Source organism: Cygnus atratus, chromosome 3 (assembly GCF_013377495.2).
Source record: "Cygnus atratus isolate AKBS03 ecotype Queensland, Australia chromosome 3, CAtr_DNAZoo_HiC_assembly, whole genome shotgun sequence".
Classification (NCBI taxonomy): Eukaryota; Metazoa; Chordata; class Aves; order Anseriformes; family Anatidae; genus Cygnus; species Cygnus atratus.
In genome coordinates this window covers 68,566,889-68,580,816 of record NC_066364.1, presented here as the reverse complement: position 1 = coordinate 68,580,816, position 13,928 = coordinate 68,566,889, and the positions used below count along the sequence as shown (strand labels likewise).

General features: G+C 43.6%; 1 protein-coding gene across 2 annotated transcripts in view; it reads left to right on the top strand.

Annotated features, from left to right (window-relative positions):
* Positions 1-3,771: 3,771 nt before the first annotated feature.
* The window catches only part of PLEKHG1 (pleckstrin homology and RhoGEF domain containing G1), a 141,071-nt gene continuing 130,914 nt past the window's right edge, over positions 3,772-13,928 (top strand). For both annotated transcript variants that reach the window (XM_035538962.2, XM_035538961.2), the window contains exon 1: positions 3,772-4,055. The gene's annotated coding sequence lies outside the window, so the exon portion shown is untranslated. The remainder of the gene's footprint in view (positions 4,056-13,928) is intronic.

Genomic DNA, 13,928 nt, shown 5'->3' with positions numbered 1-13,928 from the left:
TGGAGGATCTAAGCAATAGCACTACATGGGAAAGCAAGTGATCTCAAGGATGTTTACTTCTGCATGGAAACGTTCCCAAAGGAGGAACCAAGCCCTCTCCCTAGAAAGATTAAGTTCAGTTAATTCCTTCTGTACAATCTCTTGTTATTTTCTTATGTTGACAGTGCTCATACTTGTAACCACTAAACCTCATCATCTCCCATTCTGTACGTGCACTGTGTCTCAAGGCAAGTGTCAGGCAGAGACATCTTGTATTTAAAGTACTTCCATTTAAATTTCATACTAAGATTGGGAGTAAGAAATTCTGAACTTTGCAGTGTCTGATTAAAAGCTGTAGCAGCTGTTACTATAAAAACTTAAACATGCTTCCAATTTTTTTCACACAGCTATGTCATCAACTTGGAGGTACTTAAATACCTGCAGGACCCGGGCATAAAATAGGCATTTTATTTGATATTAATGATTTGACGGGAACATCTAATTACTGGAATGGTTGAGTGCTCCTTGGCATTAGTATAAATGAAAGAGCATGTTCTATTAAGCAGGGGCATAGCTCTTAAAAAAAATCAACACGCTTAATAATAAGTTTTCCAAAGAAAACAAGTGTACCTGCGCCTGCCAATTAAATTGTACTGTGGGTGGAATAATTATTTTGGATGCTAGGCAAGAAGCACGTTGCAGATGTTTTTTCTGACTTAGGCTGACTGGGGAGTGCCCAGTTTAAGACTACATCCATTTTCCTGTTGTACACCTGTGTGCATGGCATGGATGCAGCTGCTCGCTTCCGCAGATCCTCCCTTAACTGGCAGTCTGTGGTGTGTCTTTTCGTTTTCTCTTTGTGGGGTGCCTTAATGAATAGCAGTTTTCTGCTTTTGCAGGGAAGGGTTTTCTCCCAAAAAATTCTAACACAGAATGAATAAACTTGGGCTTGTCCTCAAGTGATTGCTGACATTCATCATCAGTCAGCAGCTCTGAAGTGACACAGATTTCCATACGTTTAAAAGCACTGCTTGGAGTTCTGCTGAGTCACAGCCAAAAGGAGAATAGCACAGTGATTACTGCAATTCAGTGCTGATGACGTAAGGAAATGGTGTGTTTGAGATCAAATATATGTATATAAACCTTCTGGTAGACTTGATATAAGCAGACCTTTCAGAAGAAAGGAAAAATCCCAAACAGGGAAAAAAAAATTAAGCTACAAATCCCCAACTGTAATCAGCAAACCGCTTTTAGGTGGTACCCGAAAGTAAGTCCTGACCCCCTGTGTGGAAGATGGGGGCTGATGATGGGCACAGGTTCCTGCACACGGGCAATTCCCCCTGGGGGCAGTGGAAGGGACAGGGATGAGGAACTGGATCCCATGTTGCGTGAGGAGAGGAAGGCAGAGGTCCTGTGGCATGAAGGAGCAGGTATGAGTGAGAGACACCCTTGCATGCCGAAAAAGCTGCAGGAGATGGGGGAGCAGAGGCTTGCCTCTTGCCTGTGCAAGAGGGTAACTGGGCAAACTGGTCAGGAGCCCCCATTGCTGGCACTGCTGTCTGTCACGTGTGCCACCTGCGTCCAGTTACAGGGGAAATACCTGGGCGAAAGGTTCACCTGCCTGCAGCTTCGTTGTTACTCATGCGCAGGTTATCTGGGCCTTTTCACAGTAGTCGCCTGGAATGCCTTCAGAGATAAGGGTTCTCACAGCCTGTCCGTCTGCGTAATTCCTCCAAAAAGGAGTGGTTCTCCCAATGCACCGGTTTGTATTACAGCGCTGTAAAGCCTGACCTTTAAACCTCCATCATTCTTTCTGCAACAACGATCATATTCTGTCCGCCCGTCAACATAAAACTGGAGGTATTTGGTCCGTCCGCAGGAGCACTATTTTTAGCATGAGCCAACAGAAACCAGACTGGCTCACGGTCAGTCCTTTGGGGAGAGGGAGGTAAAAGGATGGGGAAAGAGGAAGAGGCTTCTCTTCTTGAAGATTTTTCCTGTTAGTCACAGCGCTGAGAGAAAACAAACTCCATATGGAACAGATCATGTCAGGCCTTTAAAACATATTTGCAGAGGCTGTGCAGTTCCTTAAAGGGACTCGGAATACCGAGTGGTTTGGGGGTTTTGTTTTTGCATTTCCCATTTGGGGATGTGCGTGCATTTTCATTCATTTTAATTTGGCCCAAGTTAAATGCATTAACCAGTAGTTTGCTTTACTATCATCTTTGAGAGATCTGTTCATAAAGGAAGAACATTCCTTGATTCTCCCAGTGGGGAAGACTTCCAGATATTTCTCTCCTAGTTATTTCATGAGTGATTTTTTTTTTTTTTTTTGGTGTGTGAATGAAGGCCAAATTTTTGTCCCCAGATCAAGGGCAGAGCGTGGTGAGCTTAGGACATCTCAGTCGGGTGCCGAATTCAGATGTGGAGCAGCGATGTGTTGCAGGAGGTCACAACCCCTGGGCTGGGGTGAGTGGAGACACCCCTCACATCCAGGCTGTCTCGCCTTTTCCACGCTTGCCCTCTGCAGCCATTTTGTGGAGCACTGTTCTAGAACATTCACTGTGGAGCCCGGGGTTCCCACGGTCTGCCTTCCCTGTCTGATAGGACAGGGACAGTTCACAAGGAAGGAGAGGTGGGCCGGGACTTACCCTTCAGTCATAACTGTGCTCTAATTCTGCAACGTGAATAAATATTATTTCTGAATAAATATTATTTAGAACGGCTGCCATTAAGGCAGTTGAGGGTTTTGTTTTTATTCTTCAGTTGATAAGCTGATTTATTTCCACTTTATTTAATGCGAACCTTTGGTTTGAAATGCGGCCAGAATGAATTTGTAAATGTGTTGAGCTTTTAAAATTCAGCACTGGTCTGAAACATACGCCGTGTGGATGTTGGGAAGCAGCTCTGAGCTTTTAAATTAATGGGACAGGAACAGACCTTGCAAGAGCAGTTTTTTGAAGGAATCTAATGGGAACAGGTAAGATGAGGGCAAACGCCGAAACTTCCTGGTTTACTGAGTTACTGCTGTAATTACTTGTTTTGACATCTTAAAACGTTGAGCTATTCTAACCTCCCAAATTGCCTCACACCCCATGTGCTCTGTATTATCACGAGTGGAGGGAGAGACTGGGCTATAGAACAAAAGCAACAGGGCAATGCAAAGCCCAGAGCAAGGTTTTTACAAGAAAACGTGTATTTTGTTAGGGGCCAGAAGGTTGGGGACAGCTGAGTGTATGAAGAATTCAGGATTTATTTAAGCAGCTTCTTTCTTAGTGCATGTCTTACACAACCTTCACAAGCTGTAATTTAAAGGTAGCTCGGGCTCACCTTCTCACAGAAAGTGGCCATGCAGACTGGCGGGGGGGCAGATGTAATCTCCAAAACCTCTCTGAATTTGCTTTTTACGGGCCGTATTTCGGCGCTGACCTGCCTCTTGCACGTTTTGGCCGTTTTAGCTCATTTACGGGAGCTCCAAGCCTCTGGTAAGGACACGGGGCATTGGAGCAGCGAACGGCAAACCTGCCGTGCCGCAGAGGAGCCGGCGGCGGGGCTGAAAGGGGAGCGCTTGCTCCATGCGTGAAAACGGTAGCCGATTTTTTTTATTATTATTATTTTTTTCTCTCTTCCTCTCGTTTTTCCTCCCTTCTTCTTCCCGGGGCTGTAATTTGACTGCTCGCCTTGGCCGGGCTCCAGGAGTAAGTCCAGGCGGTTAATCTTTCTTCTCTCCCCCAGCCTCCGGGGGGGTGGAGGAGAGGAAAAGGGGAGCGGAGTCAGCTGCGGCCCGGGGCCGGGCCGGGCCTCCCCGGGGAGGGGCCGAGGCAGCGGCTGGGCTGCGGGAGCTGCATGGAGGAGGGGAGCTCCGCCGAGTCCCCTGCCCGCACGGGAGGAGGAGGAGGAGGAGGAGGAGGAAGTTTGGGGATTAAGCCGCTGCCCGGAGCCGGAGCGCACGGAGGGAGCCGAGGCACGGCCGCGGAGCGCTGCGAGGGGGAGGCACCGACGGGGAGACCCCCGGCCGAAGCCACTGCTCCCCGAGTGTGAACGGGAGGGGGGCACCGGAGGGCGAGGGGCTGCCGGTAAGCGCGGGAGGGGGGGGGGTGACCCCTGGGTTGGGGGGGGGGCCCGGTGGTCGTTGAGGCGCCCGCAGCCCCCCCCCCCAGGGCCGGCCCCATCCCCTTCCCCCGGCCCCGCCGCCTGCCCCCATTGTGTCCGCAGCCTTTGTGCGAGCCGCCCCCCCGCCCCTCTCCCTGCTTCTCCGTGCGCTGCTCTCGGCAGGGCTCCGGCTGGCTGCTGGTCGCTGGGGGACACCCAAAGGTTTTTTTGGGGGGGCACCCCAGCCCCCGGGCAGCCTCCGGCCCCGGCGGGGAGAAAGGGGGACATCGGGCGCACGCCTGTGCTCTGCTTGCGGGGCTCCGGGCTTAGGCGAGGTCGCAAGGCTTTGTCGGGTCCTTTTTGGAGGTTTGTGGGGAAGGAGGTGCTCCCTTTAATGCACACCAAAAACTGCTTGGCTTTTCTGGTTTTACACAGGTGTTTTGCCAAACCTGTGTCTTTGGGGAAACTGTCTCTAAGAGTTTTGATGCTTTAAAGCAACGTTCGTCGGGATGTGATGACTGTGGCCCAGAGGGGGTTAAAAGTATGATTGGTCTTATCATTAAGTATCAAGGATGTTTATCCTGGGGTGGGAAGAGGAGAGAGAGGCGGCAGAGCAGTGTCCCGGTGTCCAGCGGAACCACGGATGTGTTTCCCCATCTCCCGTCCCCATCCTTCCCCTGCTTTGCAGGCTGTGTGTCACAGCCCTTGTCCTCCTTGCTGAATGGGAAGCCCTTCGGACCTCATTCCTCAGCCGGTGTTGACAACCCCAAGGCTCTCATTTCCTTCCTTCACAACTAACAGTGCTCTGGGCATGAGGGAAGAGGACCTGAAACAAACTTCGAAGCCAGCTGAACGTACAGCCAACAATCTTTGCTTGGCTCCCCCCCCCCCCCCCCCCCCCCAAGTTATTAACTGAGACACAGAAACAGCTGTGGCCTTGCTTTTTTTTTTCTTTTCATGTTGCTTGCTGATAATTTCGGTATTTATAATGCTGCCTAGAGAACCTGATGACTTAGAGGTGTTTTGAAAGCTGTGTAATGGGATCCTGCTAATAGTCTTCCTTTGCTACCGTTTCATTCTTGGAGGGAACAATCTTTGCTGCCTGAGAGCTGCAGTTCAAATTTCCACAAGCGTTTGTTGCCTGTGCCTCTAGCTAAATTTACAAAGGAATCCTGTTAGCTCGTACAAAGCTAAATCTGGCAGTAGCAACTCCTGGCTATGTAATTCACTGTGGTTGGCAAGGCACAACATATAACTTCTTTGAGATTTATTTAAAACTCTTTCTGGTGCCTGTGACATGCAGCTGTCTTAATTTTGAGAGCTCTTCACCAATATGTGTGGGGGTGCTTTGAGAGGAAAACATAAGAGTTATGCTAAGGTTAGAAAATTTGTTAATAGGGTGCTTGTTTTGAAAATATGAGAGGGCAGTTCGAGATCAGCCTCTTAGTGAATATTGGTATTGTTCTCTGGTTCATCCCGAAGCTTTGCTGTTCAGCTTTGACTCTCTACTTCTCTATGTTCTAAAGTTGACAAATGGGAATGATGCAAGATGCTCTGATAAAATGGTTCAATTTTGAAAGTGTTCATTTACTGGAATGCTGTCTTTTTTCCACAAGTCTGCGGAGTGCTAGGTAAACAACGTTGACCTGTGGCCATATGAGTGAGTGTAGCCCCTGCAAAGGCAGGTTATGATTGCCACACGAGGTGTTAATGGGTCATTTTTCTTGTTGTTTTACTTTATGGTTTTCAGAAATAGAAAATATGGGTGCATAATCAAATTGATTTGTAAGCTGTAGTCTTGAAAACGTCTTGCAAAGACAGTTTTGATTTTTTAGTGAAGGGTGGAAGTTAATGATGTGTGGCTTTAGAAATCTTCAAATTGTGAACTTCATTTTTTGGGAGCTCTCATGATTTCAGAATATCTGCTAATGTGTTTTCCCTCTTTCTTGGGCAGGATGTGAGAATACAAGCTAACTGTCCAGTGGCATACTTTGGGTCTGAAGTTGTTGAATTTGAGGACTTGGTATGAACTGTGCTTAGCAGAAAAGCTCTGGAACGGGCAGACTGAGTTCTTGGTACCCTTCTTGTGTGTCCTGATTTTTATATATATTTATTATTATTATCTAAAAGGCTAAAGCTAAAAGTATCAAAGTATGTCAAAGACTCCTTGAAGAGATGATTTGCATTTATTTGTTTACTACCCTCATACTTGTTGCCACCTCAGCAGTTGCTTGGCTGGGCCAAACCTCTCCCCTGCCAAGCCAGAGCTGCAATTCTTGGCCATCCTCATGGTCACGAAGTGGAGAGAGGCCACGCTGCTGGGTGGCAAATGGAGATGCTCAGCATGGCTCTTTCACGCACCCCATGTGCATAGGGTCAGATACGCTGGGTCAGGAAATAATCAAAACATCCGATTTGGTGATGAACCCATTTAAAGGACTCTGGGAAGCATTTCTTGGATTTGACATCTATAAAGCCGTGGCAGTTCTAAGTTACTACAAAGGAATTTTTCTGATGTCCATTCTCTTTTGTATTCACTCATGTGTTGAAAGGGATGATTGTTCTGGCAAAAACAACAAAGACACACATTTTATTGAAACATTAATGGCTTTAAGTTACATTGACTTAAATTTCTTAGAGGGCCAAATACAGCACAAAGGTATCTTAACTAGAAAAGGTACAGTAAAAACATATTTAAAAAAAGTTAATGTAATGTCTACTGAATACATATGGAGTAGTTGTGATTATGTGTGGCAGTCCTCTCAGAATGATCTGTAACTTTTGCTCATGGGGATGATGAAGATGTCTTACTACTACTTATTCTAAACAGCATTTCCATTTTACAGAGTTGGGAGAAGGGAAAAAAGACACCAAACCAACCAAGAGAGAATTATTGCAGCCCTCAGCACAGTCTGGAGTAGCAAAAGGACTTGCAGAGGTGTTGCTGAATGCTTAGCTTTGAGAACCTGCATTGCTGTGGTTACAGAGAGAGCTTTAGTTTGTGGAACTGGCGATGAGGAAAAGAGTGGAAAAAAGCATTATTCTTGTAAACTGAGAATGCAGAGGATGGGATGACATGGAACTCATAGGTGTTTTTTGTTTTTTTTTTTCACCTCTTTATAAAATATGCTTTTCAAAGCACTTCTAATAGATGCTCGTTTACTTGTTGATTAATCTGCTCGTTCTTAGAAATGAACCAAAACCTTTGGAAGAGCTGTGCAGCATCACCAAACCCAGTTTTCTTCCCTCCCCCAACCCCAGTCATGGCTCAGACTTCCCAAACTTGTGCGTTTGGTTTACTAGCTGTTAATCTTGTAGTATTTTTCAGTTATTTTAGTGTTTTAAACCTAATAAATTCATACTTTCCAGTTCTTTTGTTTTAACTGTAAAGCACAGGAACTTCTCTTTGAAAGAAGAACTGAAATTCCCCGATGAAAACATCACAGATGAGAACAAATGGGTGGAACTGCAGAACTGAGGGGGGGGAATGGGAGCGGAGCGAGTAAAGAAGGAAAGTCAGTCTCGGTTATATCAGCAGTGCAGTGGCAGCAGTTATGATTGGAGGTGCTGGGTACACTTTTTGTGCATGTGGTTAAGAATACAAGAGGTGAATGTGAACGGATTAAATAAATAACTTGAAATTTCAGAGAAGGCTATTTGTGTTAATTCCATTTCCAAAAGAGTGCGTGTAACAAACTAGCTCATAGCGCTAACAGTTTCTCAAGACCCTTTAAGGATATAAAACATTTTTCTATATATGGCTGTTGTATCAAATAGGTCTGCCTTATCTGATTCACCAAGTTGAGCTTTTGTGAACTTACTTGGCCTAAAATAGATTCAACTGCAAACACGATTGCAGGTGCAGGAAAAGAGGGGCCTAGTCAGGGTGGACTGGGGAAGGAAATTGAGCGAAAAGCTGCTGAGGAGGCCTGAAAGAAGCAGCTGTCCAAGCACTTAAAGGCTGCTTCAGACCACTGTCAGCTGTAGACTGGAGTGCCTTCTGCAAGACCTGCATTTGGGGTGGTCACTGGCTATGTTCTCACTGATCATGACGCAGAGCCTTGCTGTGAAAATACAGAGCAAGACAGGAGTTCAAAAATCTTATCTAGGACAGAAACTTGATGCTCATGACTTGGTTTCTTTCTTCCTTCCATGGTATGAGTTCCAGGAGCCCTGCTTCCTAGTCCTCCATAGGACCATGGGTGGTTATGCCAGTGGAAGTTACACGTACGTTTTATGGGTGTAATCAACAGGTATATCTTGGGCTGGCAGCTGTTTCCCTTGCAAAGTTGACTCCTAAACAGTACTAATTATCTTTGAATCCTATAAGTCTTGCTTGGCTGCTCTGTCATTGAATTTCAGACTACAAGTGGTGCCAAGCCTCTTCCTGTAAGCATGCGTTCTGTAGAAACTTGCATGTGAGCCCTGCCCAGATGTTTTAAAATCTGACTTAATGAATGTTAACATTGAAGTATTTGAGCGTTCTTATCCATTCAGACGTTTCAGGATCATGCCCCAGGCACTTGTATCATGCGGTTAATGTTTTCTGCTGATGGGATGCATGCATCCTCTCACTGGAAGCACTGAGCAGGGGTAAAAGGGTTTTGTGGGACCTCTTGTTGAATCACCTGCCCAGTGGCTTACTCAGAGCTGTTGTAGATGAAAGCTTGATGCCCAGATTAGGAAGGGAAGGTTGTTTAGATTGCTCTAAGCAATGCTGGGGACAGTGTAACAGCCAGCTTCCTTTCACCATCATGGCTGACAACTTTTCAGCATTGTCATCTGGGTGTGCGTTTCAAGGTTAAAGGCTCTGCCTTTAATCAGTCCACATTAATAGTCCCTATCTCTTAGTACAAACGATACAGACTATGTACAAAATCTTTCTCCCATGCTTCCACTCGTGTTAGGTGGAGTTATCTGTAAACACAGGCAAGTTTGTCTTTGCTAACTGCCTATAAAATAACTTTTCTTAAAGTATTGACCAATATTTACACTCCCCCCCATGTATCCTAAAATTAGCTAGTGTCTGCTGCAGCTTTGTTGTGATTCTTACCTACCCGTACGAACTTGTTGTTTTTCATTTTTTTTTTTCTTTTGTATTTGTTTTACATATCACAGTGAGGCCAGGTTCATAGATGGGGTTCCAAAGCATTTCAGAAATAAGAAATAAACAGTGGCAGAACTGCTTGGTTGCTGCTGCTGTCACTGATCTATGGCACTTCGATCTAGACTAACACAGTGCTTTGGTTCCTTAACACAGGAATTGATTGATACAAAGGAGAAATTACAATTCATTCTTTGAGAATTATTTTGAAAATAGATGAGGGAAACATAGAATTAGTGATTATGCAAGTCTGTTATCTCCTTTATCACTTCAGCATGCACAAAGTTTCCTACTCGCTTTTAAAACTGTAACCAAGTTAATATGAACGGAAACATCAATTTCACTTGCAAGCGGGTTTGGTGCTGCTGAGATTATCATGCTGCAACTCCAGAGGTTGTAAAGCTTCATCACTGTTTACTTCACAGTTCCTTTTCATTATCCTGATAACATACCTTGTGGTGTTGCTCAGAGAGCTGTCATACCTTAATACCTGAATGATGTCAACATAGACTTCAGTCTGTTGCAGAAACACCTAATTCCTCTGAAGAATCAGCAGACTTAGCCTATTTGAATGGGAGGGAAAAGTGTTTTTAATGAGTCATGAATGCATTTGGGGAGACAGCTTGCCCTCCCTCACACACCAACAGCGTATGATGTTTGTAATCTTTCCTTTCAGTCTTCTCTGGTAATTGTCAGCCTCCCTCATGTTAGATGAGACACAAATCATAAATCTCTGATGTGATCTATGGTGGTCATTTTGTGCTCCTGCCACCTGAGAAGTTTGCTGTCTGTCCTGCAGACAGACAGGCTAACTTGCCACACTCCTCGCTGAATTAGCTTTATCCTTGCCTTATCAGGTCGGCAATGTTGTGAAGTCTGTTCTCTTCTGTGGTAGGATGGTATCTTCTCCACTATCTCCTCCTCCAAACCTTGCACTCACTTAACCTTGTGAGTTTCTCCCAGATTTCCAGGGAAACCCGTTAATATATCATCGAACATCTACCTGCTATATCAAGTATCAGATACGTACTGCTGGGGCATGGAGAAAAGGTTTCTTCCGCATGGCACTGCATGCTGTTTGGATAGGGTAGGAGCTGTGCCTGCTTTGCAAGGAAGAATTCTGGAAAACAAAACCATGATGTCTTCATAAGAAAGATGGTTGTCAGCTTTTGTCACTGAAGATCTGCTGCTTTGCAGTGTGTTTCATCTCTAGGGGATAGCTTTTCTGTACATACCTGATGGATGCATCTACCCACCCTGGCTGTGTGCATCACACAGCTGTTGAAGCTTCAAGAGAGATAAGGGTGCCAGGACGGACTGAATGCCTCTTCATTGCCACTGTGTTATAGTGATGAGGGGTCTGCTCACTCTGTTTTTTTTTTCTCCCCTTTTGTTCATTAAATTGATGACTGTGCTGCATGAAGAGTCCTTTTTGATTTTTAATAAAGGATTGGTTATGCCTGCTTTCTGACAATTTCAGAAACGTGTACTGGGTTGGTTTCTCTTGTTTGCTAGTTACAAACATTGAGCCTTATCAGCAGATGATTAGTTTTGGTAGTTGGGTCAGAGTTACTTGTGTATGCCATACCTGCCAAACACTGACTTCCTTCCTTGGGACAGTTTGAGGTCACGCAAGAAATGATCTGTAGGAGTTCTGGCAAGGGTTCGCTCTTAGCTGTTGGCATTCTCACGCAACTCCACCTTTGTGTTGCTCACTGCTGTGAGGTAGGAAGGCTGCATATACTTAGCTCATGCAATTAGCTTAATACATCTGGGAAAACTCTCAGGTGATTGCATGTGGAATAAATCTGGTTCTCTGGGAAGCGGCAGATCTTCTGTCCATTCATCACAGTTACATCATGCAACAAGAAGGTGCTACAGTATGTGGCCTTCCCTTGATGCTGTAATATGCAAACTGCTTTCCTTGGCTAGGAAAGTTGGGCTATAAGTACTGGCATGTAACTCCATAATAATCATGCCCAATAAATTCTTAGTTTAGTCGTAGTTGTTGGTGATGAAACCTGCACAGTGGTTTGCTGTCTAACAAATGTGAAGTTCTGCAAGTAATTTTCTTGTCAGGTTTGTGTGGAATTGTTTGGCACAAGTACTTGTTTTAAAATGATATAGTCTATATTGACGATGGTTTATTATGTTGAATACACAATACTATCCAAGCATTATGGATAGAATTGTCTGAATACGAGATAAAATTTAGTATGGTTGGGGACCAGGTGAGAGCAGGGATGATTTAATACTTGTAATTAAAGCAGATCTGAGTCGCTTCTACTGGTAAGTTCGTGGAATGCAATGATACGTAGTTGGGTGGCTTTCACTTGCTTTTGTCTTTTCCCCTAGCAGAAACAGGACAGGGAAGTCCTTGAAGAGCAGAGATTTTGAGACTCAAAACCATATTTATTTGTTTGAGGAAGCCAGTTTGCTGGAGTACAGTGATAATATTAGCCTTTCAGTCAGCACCTCAGTCCTGGACCATTAGTGTGTAGCACGAAAGGGTTTTGTGTCACTTTTTGAGATCTTAACCTCAGCTTTCCTAAAGAATCCCAAGAAAAAAGCAATAAGCCACCTGTCTTGTTACTGAAAGTTATTTTGGTTGCCTCTGGAGTATACCCAGAAAGAGAAGTTTCATTTAACTGGGTTCTGAAAGATAGTTTTCTGATTTCTGGACTTTTCATTTAATGTTACAGTGAAATCTCCAGGTGGCAGAATGTTTTACAGTCAAATCATTCAAATCAACTTAAATGTGACTATATCTGAATATAAGTTTCTTCAGATTTCTATAGCTGAATGTAGGTTCTGCTTAACTTGGGTCCTGTGCAAGGCTTCTTTTACATTTTTAACACTCCAGTAAGATTTTTAGCTTAAACTGATACTTGCATGCTTTTCTATATATAGCTGTTAATAACAACTTGAATCCTATGTGTCTTCTAAAAATGATTCGGAAAACAAAGTTTTTTATTAATAGTTATGATGTATTTTTGGAACAGCTAAGGCAATTTTAGAGCATGCCTTTTTTTCTTTTTTTCCCCCCAGATAAAATAGAATTAATAGAACAAATGACAATATATTTGGTTAATCACTTTCTTTTAGTGGACATGCACATGTTTTCCTTGTGATAGTGCTTCTAGTGCAACAGTGTGTTATATTTTTACACTGATGTTTGAGAAATAAACCTTATATTCAACCTAATTGTTCAAAAATTTCACAGAATGAAAAATATATTTACCTTTCTATACGACAGGAAAATCTGAAAGAAAAAGACAAGACCTGTAGAAAACGTTTTGAAAAAGTTAAAGGAGGTTGATAGAAGATCTCTCCATAGTGTCCAAAAGCTTGTGCTTCAGTTGGTTCATAAGCGACTGTAGGACCCTGCCAGAAGTCATCAATCCAAAGGCTTTGAAAAGCTGTTGGGTGCTCCAGAGTTTAGAGAATATCTTTTTGCATTGGGTCAATTATTTTAATTGGGAACTAAGAAGCTGTTGTGGATGAAACTTTTATGAAACTAGAGTGCCACCATAGAAAATTTAGGTTTCTTCCAGGTTTGCCTGGTTTCCTTATCTGCGCACACTCTTGTGTGTATGTATTTAAATGGTCATAGTGATTGCTACTTATGTGTTGATAGTCTGGCTCTGTCTACGGTTCTTAAAGAAACTACTTTCTCTAGCAATTGAAATGGGGTCCTTTGCCTCTGGAGGGTTTGAGAATAAGGGAACTTGCACAGACTAAATGGAAAGTAGCATGGTAATTACGGCTCATGCTGTATTTTGGTTTTGCTTAATTTACAGTCTGAGGTACAGGAAGGTAGTCGGGCATTTGAATGTTACAACTGTTGCAGTCTAATCACAGGAAGCTAGTAAGACTACTCATATGTTCCCTTCTGCAGATTCATAGAAGTGTTAGTGGAGGCTATTCTATGTACTTGGTTACAAATGGAGAAAAACTAAATGCTGTGAATAAAACTGTAAATATAATTGTCACTCAGTGATGGGGCAAAAAATCAACCTTTTAAAATCGGTAAAGTTTCCATGTAGAGTGTGTTTATCTTTGTAAATGTAGCAACTGGATGGGGGGGAAAAGTGTAGATATTTCATTTAAATAATAATAATAAAAAAGCATCTCTCAGATGGAGCGGTGTTTTTGTACTTTAAAAAGAAAGTAGAGATGAAACATCATGCCGCATTAGCAAGATTGAATTGATTGTATTACTGTTTAAGTTGAAAGTAGACCAATATTTTTTAAATGGATTTTTAATTTAAAATCTTGCCTGTTTATGGTTTGGTTCCCCTAGACCAAATTAACTTGGACACCCGGCTGGGATTCTGTTTATTCTGGCGTAAGAACAGGCATCGGGTAGAGCATCTTAGTCCCAAAAACCTGGTAATGGTGAGAGGCCTCTGTAATGTTCCCAGCCAGCTGAATGCCTGAGGTATTTTGCCATACAGGAAATCAATTGCAGCTGAATGCGCACTGTTTCCACTCCAAGTATATAAACATGCCTTATGGTGATATTAAAAAGAAAAAAAAAAAAAGAAAAATTCTTTTAAATCCAGTCTTGTATTTAATAGCTACCTGAAAGTTCAGAGTGAGAACATTTGATGTTCTGTTCTTTGGGTTCTTCCCTGTCGTGTCTGGCTGAGTCCATAGCACAGAAATAGCTATGAAGGAGAGGCGAGGCAAATTAATCTTGATGTGCTCCAGAAGAGGCAAACATAAGCCCGTGTTTTAGAGAAATGAAAAT